The 16,708-nt window shown below is 40.5% G+C and overlaps 1 protein-coding gene and 1 long non-coding RNA gene across 5 annotated transcripts in view; both read left to right on the forward strand.

Annotated features, from left to right (window-relative positions):
- The window catches only part of LOC129439427 (uncharacterized), a 148,020-nt gene that overhangs the window by 99,590 nt on the left and 31,722 nt on the right, over positions 1-16,708 (forward strand). The window lies entirely within an intron of this gene.
- LOC141358997 (uncharacterized) lies at positions 15,193-16,349 on the forward strand. Its single transcript, XR_012365596.1, has 3 exons — positions 15,193-15,442; positions 16,015-16,125; positions 16,315-16,349. It is a non-coding gene; the product is annotated as an uncharacterized lncRNA (long non-coding RNA).

Genomic DNA, 16,708 nt, shown 5'->3' on the forward strand with positions numbered 1-16,708 from the left:
CCCCCCCTCTAAAGGGCGACTCCCGGAGCCCAACAAACCACACATACAGTCCAATAGAGGGTGGGCGGGCTATATGATGAATTGTATTGAGCAGCTGTACTCAGATTGATTTGGTGTTGTGGACTTATTAAGTCCTAATTAAGAGAGAAGTAGTTTATAAAATGGAATTATTCAATTTTTTTGTCATCATTAATTAAATTTTTCATGTATATAACTCTGTTGTTGTTTGTTAACTCTACTGAGGTTTGTTAAGTTAAACTTCTTTTGTTTAAATGAACTTAATTATTGTTTGTTGAGATTACTTAAACAAATTGTGTAGACCCTGTTAAATTTTTTTAATCAAACCCAACATTACATTTTTTTGTGTGGGGTTGTAACGGGTGCTTTAATGAAAGCGAAGAGAAGGGGATCCATATGCAAAAGGTGTTTATTGTAAAATCCCAAAAAGGGCCAGCAAACAAATCAGATGTGAGAAACAGATACAGGTAACAGGCAGATACAGACAGGATGGGGCGATGTAATAATCAGCATTGAACTGGAGTACAGGAAGTGGCTTTATACAAACAGACAGGAAGTGTGAAGTGAAACATGGCAGGATGTATTTCAAAATAAAAGCCAGAACAGGATGTCAAAATAAAAGTCCAAAATACAAAAATACACAGAATACAACAAAACACAGAACAATACCATTACAGAACCCCCCCTCTAAAGGGCGACTCCCGGAGCCCAACAAACAAAACATACAGTCCAATAGAGGGTGGGCGGGCGGGCCAGGACCTCTTGGCGAAGGCAGGGCAGTTCAGGAGAGGTCCTGGGTCATAAGGCCAGGATGGTCCAGGGTCGTGGGGCAGATGCGGGCCTGGGTCATGGGGCAGATGCGGGCCTGGGTCATGGGGCAGCTGCGGGCCGGGGACATGGGGCAGATGCGGGCCTGGGTCATGGGGCAGATGCGGGCCTGGGTCATGGGGCAGATGCGGGCCTGGGTCATGGGGCAGGCTTGGACCTGGGTCATGGGGCAGGCTTGGACCTGGGTCATGGGGCAGGCTTGGACCTGGGTCATGGGGCAGGCTTGGACCTGGGTCATGGGGCAGGCTTGGACCTGGGTCATGGGGCAGGCTTGGACCTGGGTCATGGGGCAGGCTTGGACCTGGGTCATGGGGCAAACATGGAGCAGGATCAAGGAGCAAACATGGAGCAGGATCATGAGGTAGGGATAGACCTTTAACACAAGGAGAGGAGGGATCAGAGTCCACTTCGGTCTCCGCCTCGGTGTCCTCTGCCTCCTTCCTGTGTCCGGGTACTACCCCCCCCCCAAAAAAACTTGGGAAAGCTTCCACAGCCCATTGTGGCGATGTCCCAGATGGTGAACCAGACAAATCAGATGAGTTAGACGGGACTGGTGAATCAGGCGGGACAGGTGAGCCAGGTAAGCCAGACGAATCAGGCGGGACAGGTGAGCCAGGTAAGCCAGACGAACCAGGCGGGACAGACGAATCAGGCAGGACAGATGGATCAGATGAGTCGGGCAGATCAGATGAGTCGGGCAGATCAGATGAGTCGGGCAGATCAGATGAGTCGGGCAGATCAGATGAGTCGGGCAGATCAGATGAGTCAGATGGTTCAGATTCAGGGCCTTGAGGAACCTCGGGAACAACAGAGCAGAAGGCAGACCAGACGCACCAAAGGGCTATGGCAAATTCTGAAATAACTGAGTCAATGAGACATACCTTTGGGGTTGTCAGTTCAGGCAGGGCGGCCATCTTGACGGAAGGTGCAGGGTGTACAATAGCTCTCATTAATGCAGGTGTGGTGTTGATGATGGCTCTCTGAAGTACAGGTGCAGGAATGGTGGTGGTTTTCTCAAAAACAGGTACAGGTGCAGGGAGGATGGCGGCCATTTTGGGAACAGGCAGGGTGGCGGCCATTTTAGGAGCAAGCATGGTGGCGGCCATTTTGGGAACAGGCATGGACAGAGCAGGCATAACTGGTACAGGTGTGGGCATAACAGGCAGGACATGGCGTGGCGTGTTGGGAATAGCTTCTGGTTTGCTATCCGCAACACCCACCGTGAAGGGAGAGCCACACAACAACAGGGCAAAGTCAATATAACTCTCCAGGGACCAGGCAGACATATCATGAGGCATACACAGACGCAACCACTCATCAAGGGCATTATAAAAAATGGGTTTTAAAGTGTCCTCGTCAAAATGTACCTGATTACTCAAGTCCAAAAAATCACTCACATATTCCTCAATGGGCCGGTGGTTCTGACGGAGTGCAAGTAGTGCATAAACAGGTTTCATGGTGCTGGTGGGAGATTACTGACCTTCGCTGGATTCCGGGTTAGGGCTGATTATTCTGTAACGTCTGTGCTTTAATGAAAGCAAAGAGAAGGGGAATCCATATGCAAAAGGTGTTTATTGTAAAATCCCATAAAGGGCCAGCAAACAAATCCAGAGGGTAATCCACAATCGTAAATCCAATGACAGGCAAATATATCAGGGCAGGCGGCAGTACAGGCAAAATCCAAATAAACAGGCACAGGTCAAAAAACAGGCAGATACAGATTCACAGAAACAGATACAGGTAACAGGCAGATACAGACAGGATGGGGCGATGTAATAATCAGCATTGAACTGGAGTACAGGAAGTGGCTTTATACAAACAGACAGGAAGTGTGAAGTGAAACATGGCAGGATGTATTTCAAAATAAAAGCCAGAACAGAACAGGATGTCAAAATAAAAGTCCAAAATACAAAAATACACAGAATACAACAAAACACAGAGCAATACCATTACAGGGGTGTGAAATAACATTAACATTCCTGGTCATGAAAACTATTTAATTGCACATTGAGAAGCAATCTATGATCCATGCATTTCTGTAAACATCAACAGGAACTGTGGGTTTGGCTCTATGACGCACGTTTATGTTACAGAATCTACATAGAAAATTGCAGGCAGGTGAGTTTGATCAGGGTTAAGGGGGGTCTCACAACGGACCAGAAGCACTGCGCCATGAATATAAAAATAGAACACATTATTTTCTTTGAATGTACACATACCGGGTACCGGCGGCATCTTGTTTTCAGCAAATTAAATAAAATCAAATATCCAAGGCACTTGAATATTATGAAAAAAATAAAAGCATTTATTTCATCAAGGCTTTAATATTTTAAAACTAGGTGACACTACTGCACACCTGCGATATGTTCTCTTTGTATTTGAATTTTCTCTCTCCTGCTTGTCATATACAGCTTGACCAGGTTAATCACACACCCTGACAAAGGCTATAGACTGATTTTACATCAACGTTTTTTAAATATTAATATTTTTATCCATATTTCTGATATTATGCAGTAGGTGGCGCTCTATCCCTCCTTATAAAACACAATATGGATCCAAAAGCAGTAAATACTCTGTGTATGTTTTGATTATCGTTTTGAGTCTGATCTCTAACAAAAGTCCTTGACAAAAGTGCAATAATCTCAGCTTTTTGTTCAAAATAAGGTATTTCTGAAGAAACCTACCCTGTTCTTTCATTTATTTCATTTCAAATTGGTGTTCTGTGTTAGACTTTGAGTGGGAGCCCAGTTTTGTCGACAATGTTGTATCCCCGAGGCTTCTGTCGAAAGTCTTTCCCAGGCTTTTAACTGGTTTTTCAGACAGGGTTGGGATTTGAGTTCCTGATATGGTACAACGAAGCTTCTCCACCACCCTGCCCTTCTTCAGCACTAAGGATCTGGATTTATCAGGCTTGAATGACATCCTGGCCCATTCAATCAGTCTCTCCAGCCCCTTAAGGATCCATCTAGCTCCAGGCACTGACTCTGTTGTCACTGTAAGGTCATCCATAAAGGTATGAATTGGTGGTTGCCGTGTTCCAGTTTTGGATTCGGCCCCTCTACACTCCAGTTTAGCAGATTTCACCAACATATTCATTGCCAGAGCGAACAGGATGACTGAGATGGTGCAGCCTGTGATGATTCCCACTGTATGCCACTCTGATGTTGTTGACCCAGATGAGACTCTCATCTTAAAATCACTGTAGTAATCCTGGATAAGGTTTCTCACTATGACAGGAACATGGTGCCTCTCCAGAGCCTCCTGTACCAGTTTGTGGGGTGTAAAGTCATAGGCATTGGCCAGGTCTAACCACAGCACCACCAGATTGCCCCTGTTCTCCTTCTTCTCTGAGGAGCTGTGTAACCAAGCCTGTGTGCTCTAGGCATCCTGGGACACCTGGTATGCCACCTTTATGCACAGAGGTGTCTATGTATCCATTTTTGAGAAAGAACTCTGCCAAACGCTTTGCAACTATGCTGAAGAAGATCTTACCTTCAACACTTAGAAGTGAGATGATTAACATGAATAACATTTACATATCAACAGCCTAGTCATGAACACGGGTTTTAAGAAATTCCTTTTTTTTGTTATAGGATACGTGGGATTAATTTTATAAAAAATTATACATAATAATTGATATTGTTACTTAAAATGTGATATAAACTTTTACTGATGTAGACGTATAATAAATGTATAATATTTAATGTATGATTTTTACTATTACAATTACACTTAGACTATAAGCTTTTGGCACTTTGTTTTCTTCACATATAGACAGTAATGAACTGTACTGCATAATAGTGTTGTAATGAAGGTCAAATGAAGAATGAAGTTACCTTAAGGAAAGTATAAACAGATTTTAATGTTCCATCTTTTATGTACAGGATTGAACAATTATCATTCAGTCCTACAACAGTGTTGCTGTGACAGACATTTTTTAAACATGATTTAGACCCTCTTCTGTTTATCTATTTTGATTATGTTGAAGCCTGATACTACAATTGTTTACATTTTTTTCTCATTAATACTCAGCACCCCATAATGCCAAAGTGAAAAGAGAATTTGGTTTTCCTTCTGGAACGTTGTCCTATCTCCATACAATATAGTCATAGTGACTATTAGGATCATGGTCTCCCCACTTACTAGGTTCTTCTTTCCTGATTGATCAGTTTGGCTTGGCAACCAGCTCTTCGAAGAATCTTGGTTGTGCCAAACTTCTTCCATTTAAGAATTGGTTAAGTAAGTCAAGTAATCACGACTAAACATTACCTAAAATGTAGCATTTTATTTAATGTGTCACAATAAAGGAGATTTAAAAATGTGCTTAATAAGACAATTCCATATATGTGTAAAAAAATGAAGAAATCTAGAAATGTTTACTTTATTATTCCAAAGAAGAGATGCATGTGTAACCCATACGTTGGATTCACTTTAAAGAAAATGAGGAAAAAAAATATCTACTAGGTCTGAGATCACCAAACACCTAAATTAACAGATTATCTTAATGTTTGGAGTCCCGGGTTCGGGGTCTCACACAACAACAAAAAATAGTTTAAGAATAGTGTGTCTGCACTTATATGAAATCAGATCTTATTTAATTTATATATATTTAACTGCTTGAATAAAGGCACGAACACAAGAATTAACATGAGTGAATAGTAGTGTATTTACTACCCTTTTTCTTCTTTATACCTTTGAACTGTATTGCAAGTTTATGCAACTTTTTCTTTCTTTCTTTTCACAATTGACCAATTGAACAATAAAAGATACCATTCAACAATTGAAGTAACAAAAAAAATATATACATATCCCAAACAGTATGAATCCAAATATTGTAAAGTACCAAAGTTCTCAATTTGAGGTAGAAATGTGTTTAGCTCAGTTCAGTCTGTGTGTGTGTGTATATAAAGGAGAGAAAGCCTACAGATTTCCCAACGAATCCAAACGCTGAAGAAAAACGAACTTTAGTAGTCGAGTCCTGTGAGTGTGTAGTCCATCTGTAGCAAATTCCACCGTATCGCGTCCGTATCGACCCGAATCCCAAAACAATCACAGCGTGATGAAACAGTCCAAGTTCATCAAACACATGCTGCAATTCTTACCTAACGCAATGAAACAGTTTTAGCATGTATTTAGATAGAGATTTGCAAGGATGGATTAAGTTGAGCAGCTGCTAAAATGCAGCGCACATCTCTCACCACAAGCTGGCGCACAAGTGACGTCAGCGTCACTCCACTACATTCACATAACGTTGATTACTTTCAACTTAAAACATTATGTAAACATATATTGTTTAAATACAATCTCAAAACTATTTAAACAACAATGACAATAATATGAAGAAAAGGAAAGAAAAGAAAAAAAACTCAGTTTGCAAACTTTATGCCCGATTCACAGATGGCATCACCCATCATCATCTTACATCAAAAATTAAAATACACAGAAATTATTCAGAAAATAAGAATGATTAAACCTTACCTAACGCAATGAAACAGTTTTAGCATGTATTTAGATAGAGATTTGCAAGGATGGATTAAGTTGAGCAGCTGCTAAAATGCAGCGCACATCTCTCACCACAAGCTGGCGCACAAGTGACGTCAGCATCACTCGACTCAACTTCTCTAATAATCCATTACAATTCACACACAAAAAATTAATACACACATACATATAAATGTATTTTACATGACTAAACATGTTATATGCATCAGGTAAAAAAAATATACAAATAAAAAAAACAATGATAATAAAAAAAACACTTAAGTCTCAGGTATGAGTGACAGAAATATTCATTCCATCAATTCAATTATTTGAGTGGGTTACATCCTCCCCTGCTCAAATTCTAATGTCCTCATCAGGCACTTCATAGATTGCATAACTCTTAAGGATCAAAAACATTCCACTCTGAGTTGTGATACTTAATTTGATACATGACCCATAAGGTTAAACAACAAATCACTTTGAGTTTGTTGCACTCTCATTTGCTGTTGCATCATCTCAATTACTTGACTAACATAATTTGGTATGACACCTGTATTTGCATTTTGCATTCCACACTGTGCTTCCCATACAAAATCTTTCAAGTTACTTGGAGGTCTCCTGTCCCTTTGTGACCTTCTCAAGGCAACAGGAATGTCAGAGCTCACTTCAGCAGGTAACTCTCCAGAATGTTCTAACTGCTCATTGTCATTGTCCACACATGACAATACTTCCTGCTGAGTTCTCCCTTCACAGCCCTCATTCAATTGGTTCCCCAAATCAACATCATTATTACTTTGGGACAGCTCAATTTCTGCCTGTACATTCAGCAAACTATCAGACGCCAAAGCATCAGAACTCTCTTGTGATGTTACCCCCAACTGAAACTCTGGGGCACAAGGGTTCAGTATCACTTTGGTGCTTTCAGTTTCTGTTACTTCATCACAACTTTCAGCTTTTGAGTTCTTTCCCAACTCACGTTTACTCCTCCTGCGAGTAACTGCACCTTCCACAACTGCAGACTCTTCACTGATCTCATCAGTGCAGGGTGGGAGAAACCCACAGGGGAGTAAAAGCTCTCTGTGCAAGACACGCTCATGACCTTCTCCACTTTCAGGCTGAACAACATACACAGGGATGTCTGCATTAGGCTGCTTTACCACCACATATACCACAGATTCCCAACGATCGGAAATTTTATGCTTTCTTCGGATGTTGACGTTCTTTACAAGAACCCGATCGCCAACTTCTACTGCAGCCGCTGTCACCTTACTATCCCACCTAGCTTTATTCATCAATTGTCGCTTTTCAGCATTTTGAACAGCCAACTGGTAAGCATATTTCAACCGTCGTTTCAGCTCTGTCACATAATGAGTATGAGTTGTGGGGTTATGCCCCTTTGGGTTAATACCAAAACAAAGGTCAATCGGCAAGCGAGCTTGACGACCAAACATCAAGAAGAAAGGAGACTCTCCGGTCGCATCACTCCTAGTGCAATTATACGCATGGACTAGGGGACGAACATATTTCCTCCATTGCTCTTTCTTTTTATCACTCAAGGTTCCCAGGAGATCAAGGAGAGTCCGATTGAACCTCTCTACTGGGTTACCCCTAGGGTGATAGGGTGTAGTGCGTGATTTAACCCCAGCTATTGTGCACAATTCTTTCACCAACTCAGACTCAAAATTGGCACCCTGATCACTGTGAATTCTCTTAGGAAAACCGAAATTGCAAATAAGATTTTCCCACAACACTGAAGCCACCGTTTTGGCTGTTTGATCTTTTGTGGGAAATGCCCACGAGAACTTTGTGAAATGGTCCGTAATGACCAAAATGTTACGGGTGTCACTCGAATCTGGCTCTAAGGACAGATAGTCAATACAGACTAACTCTAAAGGAGCATATGCTTTGATGTTTACTAGCTCTGCAGCTCTTTGTGCCCGAGCTTTTCTCTTCACACACCTCTCACATGTTTTGCATTTTCTTTCCACATATTCTGCCATTTTAGGCCAATAAAATCGAGCTCTTGCTAGTTCCAAAGTCCTTTCGTACCCCATGTGCCCAGTTTCATCATGAACTCCCTCAAGAGCCCTTTCCCTGAAACTATGGGGAACTACCAACTGTCCATATTTTTGGCCATACTGATCAGATACCATACGATATAGCACACCTTCAACTAAACTCATTTTGTGTATCTCTCTCAGCATTAGATTCACTTCTTTTGATTCTTTGAGCTTTTCTGCTCGAGATAAATTCTCAGCAGACTCGACCAGGTTGATTACTCTCCTGATAGAGACATCCTCTCTTTGTAACTTGTACCAATCTGCCGGAGTCATACTGGGTAAAGCAGTTTGTCCAGGCCAGTGGCAAGGCTCAATCAGGCTATCTGGGACAACATCATCATCGCAAAGAAGCATTTCTACAGCCGGAGACGGACTGATGTTGCCTTCCTGCAGGTCTCCTTCCATACCTGACTGTACCGTATGTGTCTCGCAATAAGCCAAATGCTGTAACTGCACGGTCTTAATAGCTTCCTGATCAAACTTCTCAAACTCAGCCTCTGCACATTCTGCTCTATTAATCAAATTAGCTACTCGCTCATCCATACTGATGGTCTCTGCATCATCAATTAATGGCTCTTGAGGACGCCGGGAGAGCCCATCGGCGTCAGCATTAGTTTTGCCGGCTGTGTATTTGATATCAAAATCATACATTGACAGGGCTGAGAGCCACCTATGACCAGCTGCATCTAATTTTGCTGTAGTGAGCACATACACTAATGGGTTGTTGTCCGTTAGTATGGTAAATTTTGTACCATACAGAAAATCGTGAAATTTCTCACACACAGCCCATTTTAGTGCTAAGTATTCTAACTTATGCACAGGGTAGTTTTTCTCGCTCTTTGAAAGGCCACGGCTGGCATAGGCAATTACTCTGGTCTTCCCATTCTGAACTTGATATAAAGCAGCACCTATGCCACTGACGCTGGCATCAGTGTGGAGGATATAAGGTAACCTCCAATCTGCAAAACCCAAAATGGGTGCTGTTGTAAGCTTCAGTATGATAGAGTCAAAAGCAGCTTGGCAATTATCATCCCATCTTCCAGCTAGAGATTGTACTTTACCCTTACCACGGTAAGATGAAGTTGAATGTCTGGTAGAGAACTCACCCTGCAATAAAGCATTGAGGGGCTTAACTATCTGAGAATAACCCTCAACAAAACGACGATAGTACCCTGTGAATCCTAGAAATGACCTCAATTCTCTGACAGTTTTTGGGACTGGCCATTCAGTTATGGCTGAAATTTTGTCCGGGTCAGGGTGTATACCTTGAGCAGAAATAACATGCCCTAGATACTTTACAGAGGTTTAAAAAAATTTGCACTTGGAAGGTGCCAACTTCAGCCCAAAAGCTGAAATCCGTTGGAGTACCTTCATGAGCCTATCCTCATGCTGTTCAAGGGTGTCAGAAAAATAATCAAGTCATCAAGAAAAGCTATAACCTCCTGCAAATTCAGACCAGCCATGACCTTTTCCATGGTCCTTTGAAAAGTTGCAGGAGAGTTTGTCAGCCCTTGTGGTAAACGTTTGAATTGCCAGTTCCCGAACGGTGTAGTGAATGCCGTTTTATGGCGGTCACTCTCTTCCACTTCCAGCTGATAATACCCACTCTTTAAGTCTAGGACTGAAAACCATTTAGAGCCTGACAACAAGGCAAATGTCTCCTCAATCCTAGGGAGAGGGTATGCATCCTTCTTGGTCAACTTGTTAAGCTTACGGTAGTCTACCCCATTCTCAAGTCACCATTTTTCTTCCTCACCAGTACTACTGGGGAAGCATATGGGCTGTTAGACTCCTCTATAATCTCACTAGCAAGCAGATCTAATAAGTGTTTCCTCAAATCCTCAAAATCAGCTGGAGAGACACGCCGAGTACGCTCTTTAAAGGGGACATGTTCAACTAACTCTATGCGATGTGCCACTCCTGACACCCGCCCCACATCTAAGTCATGCTTTGAAAATGCGCTTGATGTTTCACAATTTATTCTTTCAGTGATGTGGGTTTTAAGCCCTTCAGAAATAGGAGAGTCACCAAAATCCAAAATCACAGGGTCTTCTGACTTGGCTGAAAGCGGTGCCATCAGAGACGTGATCACTTGGGAGGTGCTAGAGTTTTCATGAATGGGGACAGGCTTAATCCAGTCCACCGCTGAACACTCTGCAAGCACTCCCTTTGGCTGCAATGTCACATTGTGGTTCGAAACGTTTCGAATGACTACTTTGACTTTATTTCGAGCTCTCGGCTCTGCTTGTATCAATTTACATTCCACTACTAAACCTCCTGGAACATGTTGCATCAGCGGTTCATCGAGTATCATTGTCCTGTTCTTACCACAATCCTTAGCTCGATAGACTCCAGTTACTTCACACTTTTCTCCTTTGGCTATAGTTACTGCCTTTCTGCCTGACAGTCTAACTGGAGCAGTGTGCTGTGTCCTATTACAATGTGTCAAAATCTTATCACACTCCTGATATGCAGCTATCCAATGGGTGCCGATGGGGAGCTGTTGTAGATATTCACTTCCCCGCAGCATCTTACAATCACTCATTAGCTGGCGGAGGACATTCGTGCCTACCAACAAGGGCAGATGAGCACTGTAGGTTTGATCTGGGCAGACAAGTGCTAATGCACCTACAACTGCATCCGTCCCACAAACAACCTTAGGGAACTGTACTTCTATCTCAATGAACCCCAAATAGGGAACGATTTGCCCTGCAGCTCCTTCTACTCTGAGTAAATTTCTCATGGGAGTTATGGCCCTACTTTGTAAGTATTGGTTGTAGAAAGATTCTGATACACATGTTACCTGTGACCCAGTGTCGATTAGACACTGACATTCAACACCATCTAGCCAAGCTCTGCTTTCCCAAGGTTCTCCGATTAACCCCTTAGGGACCTGGTTGGTATTTTCAATGGAACTTTTTACAATCCCAGCCTCTGTTCGTTCCACAGCAGAGGCTACTCTGTGTTTAAATGTGCATTGGGCATTCTATTTAGAGGACTTCTTTGCTCATGCCTCTGAACTAACTTTTGCTGGACCAAAGCTGCGTTCACTGGATTAGGACATTGTTGCAAATAGTGAGAGTCTTCGCCACAACGGTAACAAAACCCACTAATAGGCAGTGACCTAGTTTGTATTTGCGGCACAGGGCGTAATAGTTTTGCTTCTTTGCCTCTTTTCTTCTTAGGCATATTTGCAGGAAGGTGATCAGCTGTACACGTCTGAGCTGAGGTTGGCTTCTGTGCCTTTGCTTTAACCACCTCAGCTTCAAGCTCTTTTATACGGTTTGTCAATGTCAGATGGTCTTTCTCTTTTGCATTACTTGCTCCAAATCCTGGGTCTACAGTTAACTGCACTTGGCTTTGTGCTCTAACCTTAGGCGTACATAAATGCAGATTCATACGGTTCTCTTTGAGCTGCTTCTCATGCTCATAAGACCTCAATTTGAATAGCAAGCTAGAATAGCTCAAGTCAGGTTTTGGCAAATCTGTTAGTAAATCTTTAAGACGCAACTGAGTTATCAGAACTTCGTCCCAGCACCCTCTGATGAACTGCTTAAGAAGCAGTGTATCCGAATTTTTGTCAATCACTCCTTTCTTTTCAACTACCTCCTGCATCAGAGAATGGAGCCGCCTCAAATAATCAGAAGACCTCTCACCCTGGTTTTGGTGCGTCTCAATAAACTGTATGTAGAGTTCATCTCCACCAGTTACACTACCGTAAGCTTTATCTAGCTCCAGCGCATACACTTCTGGTTTTACATTCATGCCTACGCTTAAAGCGACATTAAGAGCAGGGGGAAGTAGGCTATCCAAGATAAGTCTTGATTTATGTCTTTCCATCACAGCAGTATCTGCTAGTAGCTGCTTCACATACAACTGCCATGTGGTGAAGTCTACTTCACCATTAGGCTTGGGAAAATTCCCTGAGAACATTCTCAATTTATGTGGTGAGGATACTTGTCCTATATAGTCTTGGTTATGTTTAACTACATGTTCCACCACTACGCGCTTCACCTCCTGTGGTATGGTAAATGTGACAGGAGTCTCATTCATTACATTAGCCTCTATTAGAGGTGGATCGGCTTGCTTTGCAAAGGACACTTTTGATGCAGACTGTAGTCGTGAATTTACCATAACTGCAGGGCGGTCACAGATTTTTCTCGGAGCAGGAGTTGATGTGCTAGGGCCTCTGTCAGATTTGCGTGCAAGTTTAGATGCAACCTGTATACTTAAATCGCCTGCATCTACATGGTGTAGTTGGGCTAAACTTTCTATTTGTGCCAACAGCTGATCAGCCATATCATCCAAGGTTTGGCATGTATACGTAGTCTGTGATGCTGTCAGACTGTTAGAGGAATGTTTTTTCTCTTTGATCTGTCCAGCATCTAAGGGTACAATTTTCCATATACCTTTGCCATCAGCACTCAGATACTCTTCTTCTGCTATTAATGGGGTAGCAACCTCCTGAAATTCACAAATCATCTCCCCTGAAAATCTGTCACCTACCCATTCTGTCTTCACTACCTCATCTAGGTGATCGAAAAATCTTCTCACATCCGTGAGAGTAGTATTTGGGTCTACATTGGTAAGTAACACAGACCTTTCAGGATCACAGTTATACTGCTTACACAAGTCCATGTTGAAAGGAAAAGAAAAAAAAATATTCAAGACAGTTGGTAGAAAAAAAATTAGAAAATAACAGAATTAATAAAGATTAATTTTATCACACAAGCGCAGCCCCACGTTGGGCGCCAAATTTTTCTCTCTTAAAGAAAATGAGGAAAAAAATATCTACTAGGTCTGAGATCACCAAACACCTAAATTAACAGATTATCTTAATGTTTGGAGTCCCGGGTTCGGGGTCTCACACAACAAAAAAAAAATAGTTTAAGAATAGTGTGTCTGCACTTATATGAAATCAGATCTTATTTAATTTATATATATATAACTGCTTGAATAAAGGCACGAACACAAGAATTAACATGAGTGAATAGTATTGTATTTACTACCCTTTTTCTTCTTTATACCTTTGAACTGTATTGCAAGTTTATGCAACTTTTTCTTTCTTTCTTTTCACAATTGACCAATTGAACAATAAAAGATACCATTCAACAATTGAAGTAACAAAAAAAATATATACATATCCCAAACAGTATGAATCCAAATATTGTAAAGTACCAAAGTTCTCAATTTGAGGTAGAAATGTGTTTAGCTCAGTTCAGTCTGTGTGTGTGTGTATATAAAGGAGAGAAAGCCTACAGATTTCCCAACGAATCCAAACGCTGAAGAAAAACGAACTTTAGTAGTCGAGTCCTGTGAGTGTGTAGTCCATCTGTAGCAAATTCCACCGTATCGCGTCCGTATCGACCCGAATCCCAAAACAATCACAGCGTGATGAAACAGTCCAAGTTCATCAAACACATGCTGCAATCCTTACCTAACGCAATGAAACAGTTTTAGCATGTATTTAGATAGAGATTTGCAAGGATGGATTAAGTTGAGCAGCTGCTAAAATGCAGCGCACATCTCTCACCACAAGCTGGCGCACAAGTGACGTCAGCGTCACTCCACTACATTCACATAACGTTGATTACTTTCAACTTAAAACATTATGTAAACATATATTGTTTAAATACAATCTCAAAACTATTTAAACAACAATGACAATAATATGAAGAAAAGGAAAGAAAAGAAAAAAAACTCAGTTTGCAAACTTTATGCCCGATTCACAGATGGCATCACCCATCATCATCTTACATCAAAAATTAAAATACACAGAAATTATTCAGAAAATAAGAATGATTAAACCTTACCTAACGCAATGAAACAGTTTTAGCATGTATTTAGATAGAGATTTGCAAGGATGGATTAAGTTGAGCAGCTGCTAAAATGCAGCGCACATGTCTCACCACAAGCTGGCGCACAAGTGACGTCAGCATCACTCGACTCAACTTCTCTAATAATCCATTACAATTCACACACAAAAAATTAATACACACATATATATAAATGTATTTTACATGACTAAACATGTTATATGCATCAGGTAAAAAAAATATACAAATAAAAAAACAATGATAATAAAAAAAAACACTTAAGTCTCAGGTATGAGTGACAGAAATATTCATTCCATCAATTCAATTATTTGAGTGGGTTACACATGAAACCACTTACAAACAGCCACATAACAAAGCAGACTACAACATTCCCTGTAAATTGTTCTCAGCTTTGAACAAAGTTTTGGTTCAGTAATGACATTTTAAACTTCATACCTCATGGATCAATCAGCTTATATAACATGAGTGCATTTGTTAACTGAACAAAATAAAAAATAACTGAAGTTAATAATTGAGAGGCATGACTTGTACTTGATCACAGATCAGTTCCTATATGATTCTGCTCATATGAAAAAAAAAGAAGTTTAGTAATTACTATAGTAAACCAATACATTACTACAGTTTTTAACCTTATTGTAGTAAAATATATATATAAAAAAGTAAGCTGTACTACAGTATTTAGTAGGCTATAGTGTTTTTATTTAGGCTACTCTAGTTCATAGAATGTTGTACAATAACAAAGTATTGTGATTAGTAATAGGGCTATTAATTCACTGCTAGTTTACTTTAGTAAAGTATACTACAGTTTTTTCCCATGTTGGTAAGCCTGGTAAATCTGGTAGGTATGTGAGATTAAACAATTATACAGAATAACCTGTTAAGTGCAACATGCTGCATTGGTAGTCACTGTCCACAGGGGGTCACTGTCGAAAAATACTTTCTCGTGACGTTAAAATATAGTAAAAGTGAAAGTGCGTGCCCCTTTAAGGAAAGCAACGTTTCGACGCTATCCCCTATATGTTATGTTATGTTATTCTTTTTTTTTGTGTGTGTATAGGAACGAAAAATCGGCGTTCTTTTGACCGCGGTAACAATGAAATATTAACATGATGTGTGGACATATCGTGACGCAGCAGATATGCTACTGTAGGCCTGTAAGTTACTGTATCCAGACATGTATGAGACGGGCCGCTTAAATAAGAATGAATCAGTTTGCACGTAAGTAATAAGTTTATGATGTATTTCATGATTGAATTCATTGCTGAATTGAAATACGTTATTGAATGTTATTAGAAGACATCATATACCATAATTAAACCTAAAATTATCTACTCTCTACTTCTGTCACTTTACAACCTTCAATTTTTATTATTTTTAATGTGTAAGAGAAATATATTCGTGGTTGTCAGTAGATGTGACTTCAATTTTGTACCCATGAGCCCCAGTAGAATAATCTGTACTATAATAAGATCAAAATTTACATGAATCATTGCAGACAGTAGATTATATTGTTATATGTGACAATAAAAAATATTTTGGTAACATTAAGAACTCTATTTTGGTATAGCAACCAGTTAAGGGCAAAATGCCAACTGAGGGGGAATGATTGCTTTGAGTGGGCTGTATTTGTACATTTAGGTTAAATTTCTTTTGTACAATAGTAACTGCAGGGGGGGTTTATTCATTGGATTGAATTTATTAATTTTTTTATTTTTATTAACGTTTAAGTAATTTTTTAATCAGTGCTTATCTACTTACGATTATATTTAGTTTTCTTTAATTTCACAGAGTTTTGATGCATGCTGTAGGGTGATGTTCCACTATGTTTTACTGAATAGCGGAGAGACGATTTAACTTCTAACCTGAAGAATCAGATTGAGTTTCATTGAAGAACAGCACAGGTAATACAAACAATATCAGCTGTTTTACGCTAAATGCATCTTACTGTGAAATAAATTATGTGTTAATGATGTGGTGAGTAAATGATGTTGAGTCTCTCTCTCTCTCTCTCTCTCTCTCTCTCTCTCTCTCTCTCTCTCTCTCTCTCTCTCTCTCACTCCCTCTCACTCTCTCTCTCTCTCTCTGTTTAGAAGACAAAGATGGCAACTGCAAGCAGTAGTAAGTTAAAAAATATTTTTGATCACTGTATTAACAGACATTTAAATGCACTCTGTTGTGTGCTATCACACTTTCTGCCTCACCATAATGCACAGTACATAGTGTTGGGGGTAACGAGTTACAAAGTAACGGATTACAGTAACTACATTACTTTTTTGGGTAACGAAGTAAAGTAACGCATTACACTAATAATATTGGTAACTACACTACTTTACTAGACTATAGGAACGCGCTTTCCTGCGTTACCCAAGCAGTGTTTGCCTGGGTGTAAAGTTCTGTCTATTTAAGTGGTGCGTGCATGCGTGTCCCTGTACGTGTGCCGTTGCCATAGAGATTGATTTGACGAAGCTGCTGGTGCAAAGGGGA

This window comes from Misgurnus anguillicaudatus, chromosome 22 (genome assembly GCF_027580225.2).
Source record: "Misgurnus anguillicaudatus chromosome 22, ASM2758022v2, whole genome shotgun sequence".
Lineage (NCBI taxonomy): Eukaryota > Metazoa > Chordata > Actinopteri > Cypriniformes > Cobitidae > Misgurnus > Misgurnus anguillicaudatus.